A 7,021-nucleotide genomic window follows, 5' to 3' on the forward strand; every position below is an offset into this window, starting at 1 on the left:
CTTCACACACGAATCGACGAAAGATGTAAGACGTAAATCGTAAGGAAATCTACCAATCAGCGTCGACTATTCCCCTCTACATATTTCGACGAAAGACGTAAGCCGTAATGGTGAAAAATTTCATAAGGATGAAATTCTTTCGGTTTATGTCTTACATACAACCAATCACATACCTTCCCGCATTTATGAAATTTTATTAATGCGACGCGGTAGCAGTACACAGATTTTGAGGTTATGTACTCATATATTGCGATTGAAATAATCAAAAACATTGTGTTTTGTGTTTTAATAAATGAGTGATCATAACAGATACTGCTTATTAAGTAACATGTTTTATTCATTTCAAGAAAGTGCAAGTGAAGGACAAAGTATGATGGACAATGATACGGATAAATCAACCAACGATATGCTTATTGACTGTGTGAGAGGTTATTCTCACCTGTATAATCATTAAAATAAAAATTTCAAGAATAATTTAATAAAAGAGAATTCGTGGAAAGAAATTGCGTCAGTCATGAAAATGTCAGGTAAGATTAATTGGAATAATCTATGACACGTACATCATTTAATAGTTTGAAAACAATGTAGTTTCAGAGTGTCAAGTACAATGGACTAGACTACGTAACAAATTTGCTAGAGAAAAACGACAAATGGAAGTAGAAACAAGGAGTGGTAGTAAAGCTAGTCGTCGGACTACATTCGCCTTGTATGAAACTATGTTGTTTTTAGAAAAACACATTAAAAGGAGGCAGTATGTTTGTCTATGTTATAATCTATTATATTAATCTATCTAGTTTTATTGTATTTAACGTCAAATGGTTCTTTTCAGGTCGTATACTAATGTGTCGAAGCAATCGAAGTGTCCCAAGTTGGCATTTGATATAGAGAGGAATTTAATCGTTGAATCGCTGGAGTCACCCATATATGTTTTAAATGAAAATAGCGAGCTACCATCAATATCGACCACTTCATCTAATGCACAGGTAACGTTTCTTTTACAACTCCAAATATAACGACATATGGACCGATTCTTTTATTTCGCAGCTCCTCGATCGTCTTTGCCTGTGCAAAACATGCAAAAGTCTTTTTATGAATGGGAAGATTTTTGTTCCAATCATTCGATGGCGCGATCAACACCTTCTCCAGCTCCTTTACAAAGTGGATCACAATCAACACTCTCTTCAGCACCTCTACAAAGTGGATCACGATCAACACCTTCTCCAGCACTTCTACAAAGTGGACCACAATCAACACTGTCTCCAGCTCCTCTACAAAGTGGATCACGATCAACACCTTCTCCAGCACTTCTACAAAGTGGACCACGATCAACACTGTCTCCAGCTTCTCTACAAAGTAGATCACGATCAACACCCTCTCCAGCATTTCTACAAAGTGGATCACGATCAACACCTACACCACCTTCGCAGAAATGTACGCCAAACAAGAAGAAAACCAAGGATTTGAGCAAGATGGAAGAATCTTTCTTTAATTTGACTCAGGTTATGCAGCAACGTTACATGGCTTCACGTAATTCAGGACCTCCAAGCACTGCTGATAATTCATTTGCTTATTAATATATAGTTGCAGAGTTGGAAGCCTTACCAGAATCTGAAAGAAAAAATAAAAAGCAAAGAATTTTACAAATTTTATATGAGCCTTACAATGCCTGTTTATAAGAAAAAAATACATTTTAAAACAATAAATACAGTATTTTACACAAATTACTTATAATTCCTAGCCTATTGTTATAAAATTTATAATTTTATGAGAAGTCACGTTAATCTTTTAAATTCACGTTAATATTTTAAATTAATTTTCGGGAAGATCTTCTCCATTAAAACCTCTGCGCACGTATGCGTATTGCCATGTCATTTCACCTTCAGGAGTCAAACAATAGTCTTTTAATATATCTCTTTGAGTGTATGCTTCGGTTCTTGCTCGATGCGCGCTTGATGGTCTAAGATTTTGAATTCCTGTAGCATTCTCCTTTCGCCATTTTCCAAGAATAACATCACCATTGTTTAATTCCGTATCTATGTAATTACTCGGACAATATGTCCTCTCTCTTGCTTGCAATCGGTTGTTTTCTGTCATAAGGAAGTTATGGAGACACAAACAAGCCATAATAATTTTGTCCGCACTATCAGGATGCAAAGAGATTGGGTGAGTAAAGATTCTCCAGCGTGTTGCAAGATTTCCAAAATTATTCTCAATTGTCTTTCTGGCCCGCGAAAGTCGGTAATTGAAAATTGTTTTGTCCTCGGGTAAATTTCGACCAGAATATAGTCTTATCATGTTCTCTGTTAAATGGAATGCTTCATCGCCGACAAAAAACAATGTGTCTCTGAATTACTTCCAGGTAATCTTGCTGTACCATCTGGCAAGTCGAGTTGTCTATCAAGCAGAGCTTGTCCAAAATTGGATCGGGAAAAAACACCAGCGTCATTGTTGCTTCCGTAAGCTCCAACGTCTACAAGTGTAAACTTGTTTTCAGAGTCGCAGGCTGCCATCAGCACAATGCTGAAAGTTTTTTTATAATTATAGTACAAGCTTCTCCCCCGACGGGTTCCTACCTTGCCGAAGCCTCGGGGCGGGTGTGCGTGGTTCGCGGGACGCGGGGGACGACGGGACCGCTCGGCGGACCCGGTTTTCTCGAGGGCTGCGGGTGGCCGCCCTGAGGCGGGTGGGGGGGCTTAAGGGCGCGCACGGGGATCACTCGCTCAGGGGTGTAGCCGAGCGCGCCCGACCAAAAAGAACCCTCCAAGCCAAGGTGTGAGCGACCGTGCTGAGGGCTGCGTGGCACAGGGGGTGCTGCGTCACAAACGGTGCCTCCCGGAAACCGGGCGACCTCCGGGAGTATTTAGCCAAGCCCCGGGCATTCGCGGCTCTGCCCGGGTGAGATCGCGCGACCGCGGTACTTGTGAGACAAAAATTCAAAAAAAATGATATAAAAGAAAAAAACACGGAGTATGAGGAGGTCCTCCAGGGCGTAGCCACCTTAGGTGACGAACGACCTGAGAAAGTTAGACCGGACAGTTTAGGGAAGGAGCCGGACAAGGCCCAGCCACAAGCTGGTAAAAACCGGATAAAGTATAGCGGGGCGGCACGTCGTCGTTATAAGAAGCAAAAGCAGATGGAGGGGAAGAGCAGCGCTGAAAAGCCTGCTCCTGAACCAAACTATGCTTCTGCGACAATGCCAGGGACGGGGGAGCGAGCTTCCGCTGGGACGTGCAAGCGAACCAGATTGGAACAAAGCACACCCAGTCCCAGCACTACACAATTGGGCAAAAGGCCTAAGATCGCTGCAGATCAGAGGACTTTTGCCCAAGCAACATCCGGTTTAGCAAGGGTGGCCATGGTTCTCATGGAGTATTTCGAGCGAAAGCTGGACCAAAAAGAAGCTGTGCTATTGAGGGATAAGGTGAAAGAGGGTATCCTTGGCATTGCAAAAGGTACCAAAGCTCCCACCTTCAAGGGCACAGACCTTGTGAACTTACAAAAAGATGAACAATGGGGAAGAAATCCCAGGAAAACAAACTGGAAAAGCTTTAAATCCGACTTAGTCAGTCGGCTAAAAAATACACCGACCAGATTCTACACAAAGGAGGACTTGGAGATCGCAGCGAGTTTCGTAAGCGATGGTATCAGGGAATCCTTTGAACTGAATTGCCCATTGAGACCGAGAAATACCTCGGCCGGAGCCTCATGGTGGAACGAGAAGCTATCGAGGCTTAGGACCGGGGTAAGAAAGCTTTTCAATAGGGCTAAAAATATAAATACGTTGGAAGCCTGGGAAAAGCACAAGGCTGCTCAGCGAGACTACAAAAAGGCGACAGTTAACTCCAAAAAAGCGGGGTGAAGGAACTATTGCAAAAGAATTGAGAGTGCTCCGGAAGCATCCAGACTCTGCAAAAACCTCTGCAAAGAGAGTGACCCACAGTAGAGCTGTCTCAAGCTCCCTAATGGAGAATTCACAGAAACAACTGAGGAGAATTTGAATCATCTCATGGAGACCCACTTCCCGGGATTTCAGAAATCCTCTTCAGACACAGAGAACCAACGACAACCTAGGGCTGTTCATAAACCCAGGGCTTGGGCGTTGGCGGCAAAGGTGGTTTATCCACAAGCGGTGGAGTGGGCGGTTCGCTCCTTTGAGCCCTATAAGGCTCCGGGACCGGACGGCATACTCCCTCTGCTTCTACAAGAGGAACTCGAGGAGCTAATAGGCCCATTGACTAAAATCTTTAAGGCAAGCATAGCCCTAAGACATGTTCCGCAAACATGGAGAGCCACTAGAGTGGTTTTCATACCTAAGCCTGGCAGAAATGGACACATTAAAGCTAAAGATTATAGACCCATCAGTTTGACTTCTTTCCTGTTGAAGACCCTGGAGAAGCTAATAGATAGGTTTCTCAAGAACGGACCATTAGTGGACCACCCTCTAGCTGGTGCTCAATATGCCTACAGGGAGGGCAGGTCTACGGAAACTGCCCTACACCACCTGATGGGCAGGATAGAGAGGCAGCTGAAGGCGAAAGGATACGCTATTGGAACCTTCTTAGACATCGAAGGGGCGTTTGATAGCACCTCGAAAAAGATCATTAAAGAAGCACTGATTGCACATGGGGTCCCGGAACCGCTAGTAGACTGGGTGAAGGACATGCTGGCGGGGAGGAACCTAACAGTCGCGCACAGTAATATCAGCATCACTGGTAAACCGGGCAAGGGGTGTCCGCAGGGTGGGGTCCTGTCCCCTCTGTTGTGGTGCCTCGTAGTCAATGACCTACTGGTGAAACTACAAAAGAAGGGGTTCCTGACCTATGGCAATGTGGACGATATAGCCATAGTGATCACAGGATCCTTCTTAGATACCCTAAAGGACCGCATGAACGTTGCCCTAAAAATCGTCCAAAAATGGTGTGAGGCCAAAGGATTGATGGTTAACCCATCACAGACCAACACACGCATAATGATCTTCACCAGGAAATACAAACCAGAACCCATTGAGCCTCTTAAACTCTGGGGGAAGGATATCCTTTTTACAACATCAGTTAAATACTTGGGACTATATATAGATACCAAATTTAACTGGAAAGTACATCTTGCAGAGAGCAGGAAAAAATTCTACTCATGCATGTAGATATGTAGAAGAGCCATGGCAGGGTTGGGCACATACGTATCTTAAAGTATCTGAGATACGTATTTAGATACGTATCTTATTTAAATACAGTATTTAAATACCGAATAATTAAGTATCTTGTATTTTGCATTTAATTACTTAATCTAAGTGTATCTTGTATTTAAATGTATTTAAATGTATTTACTAATTACATATTTTGTCTCTTTTTGAAAAAGGTAAAAAAATTGTAATGTTATCGAGTTATCGTCTGCCGGCACGATGCAAAAGCTCACGCGACTCTTCGTCATAAACAAACGGATTGCGAGATAGATAAGTACACATTCTAAATTCTAACATTCTCAAAAGCTTCTAATGAGAACTGCTTCGGCGACCGAAGGTCGGTACATGGTACATAATATCTCGCGATCCGTTTGTTTATGACGAAGAGTTGCGTGAGCTTTTGCATCGTGCCGGCAGATTATGAAATAAGGTCTGTTTTCTGTTGCTGGTTGCTGCACTGCTGAACTAGTGCACACTGGTGCAATAAGTTAGAATGGGACAGGTATATTTTGTTTTACTTTAACTCACTGCACCAGTGTGCACTAGTTCATCAGTGCAGCAACAGAAAACAGACCAATTAGTTTCTACAAAGATTTTTGCTAAAATGAGAACAAGAACAATAACAGTAGCAGCATAGCCAGCATACAGCATATAATGTAAGAAATGGACGCTGAACCCAGGACATCTAAAGACTGCAACTACTGCGAGAAAGAAAATATACCAGAGCTATTTTAAATGGCGAATTATTCGTCATAAAAAATATAGATAACAATAAAGTTATGGCTCAATGTGAGGTTGTAACCGGACGGTACTATAGGAGGCACGAATCAACGCTACGTGTCCCTTGAAATCAACGGTCGCCAATCGGTTTGACCTTTGAACCACCGAGAAGGTAAGTATCGAACGATATCTCGAACAATCAATTAGACTAATTTTCTTCTTTTTTCAGGTTCCCGCCACCGCTGGATCATCGCCGTCATCGATCAGGATCGTCGCTGCCACCGGAATCCAGGATCAACGAGGGACTTCGAGTGATCGACGACAATGGATCAGGCCGTCAGAAAGTAAGTCCAATTTAATAAATTCTCGATATTTTTTATGAAAATATTGTTTAATTTATTCAATATTATTGATTTTCAGTGTTGGTTGTTCACAGAAGTTGAAGTCACAAAAAATGTCGGACGCTCGTATACGCGGGCACACACGCCCCGTTTCTTTACGACGCACGAAGTTATTTCGGTCTAAAAAGGCCGTTCGTCAATGTAAAGACGACAATTAACGCGTTCCGCGGGCGTTCCCGGTTGTTACGAATGTTGGCGAGCCGTAATTCTCGAACTCGTATGACGATCGCGGTGACTTAGCGCGACGACACGGAGCGAATCTTATTACGTGTTATTCGCACGAACATGCCCGAGAGACTGCCTCGAGTCGCTTGTCTCGCTCGAGCTCCCCACTATCGGTACCGTATACCCCCACTTGGGCGTATCTCCCGCTTTCTCTCGCCGTTGTCTACGCGTCGGCCGCCGGTAATTTTCCACGCGGGTGTTTACGCCAATTGCGCCGATCCCCGTGAAAATTTCCATGCTTATTGCGTTCGCGCGGTCGCTCCGTCCTGGCAACAGGGTAGTCGTTTTCCAAAATTTTTCCTCTCGCTCGGCCGTCGACGCCGACCCGTGCGCCATGTCTATTATTCCCTCTAGCATCCCCATCCGGACGACTTCCCTGAAGAAGACGCCCGGGTGCAGAGCAGCAGGCTCGCCGACGACGCCGACCCCCCTCGGGGCTTATTCCGGACCTGGTATCTCGCCTCACGCGGTTTCTCCCCGCAGCCGATGTCCAGGT

The 7,021-nt window shown here is 44.1% G+C and overlaps 1 pseudogene; it reads left to right on the plus strand.

Moving 5' to 3' along the window:
* Nucleotides 1-269: 269 nt before the first annotated feature.
* On the plus strand, nt 270-1,651 carry LOC143894227 (uncharacterized; annotated as a pseudogene).
* Nucleotides 1,652-7,021: the final 5,370 nt, after the last annotated feature.

The sequence above is a fragment of the Temnothorax americanus genome, unplaced genomic scaffold (assembly GCF_048541705.1).
Source record: "Temnothorax americanus isolate GAGA-0224 unplaced genomic scaffold, ASM4854170v1 Scaffold132, whole genome shotgun sequence".
Classification (NCBI taxonomy): Eukaryota; Metazoa; Arthropoda; class Insecta; order Hymenoptera; family Formicidae; genus Temnothorax; species Temnothorax americanus.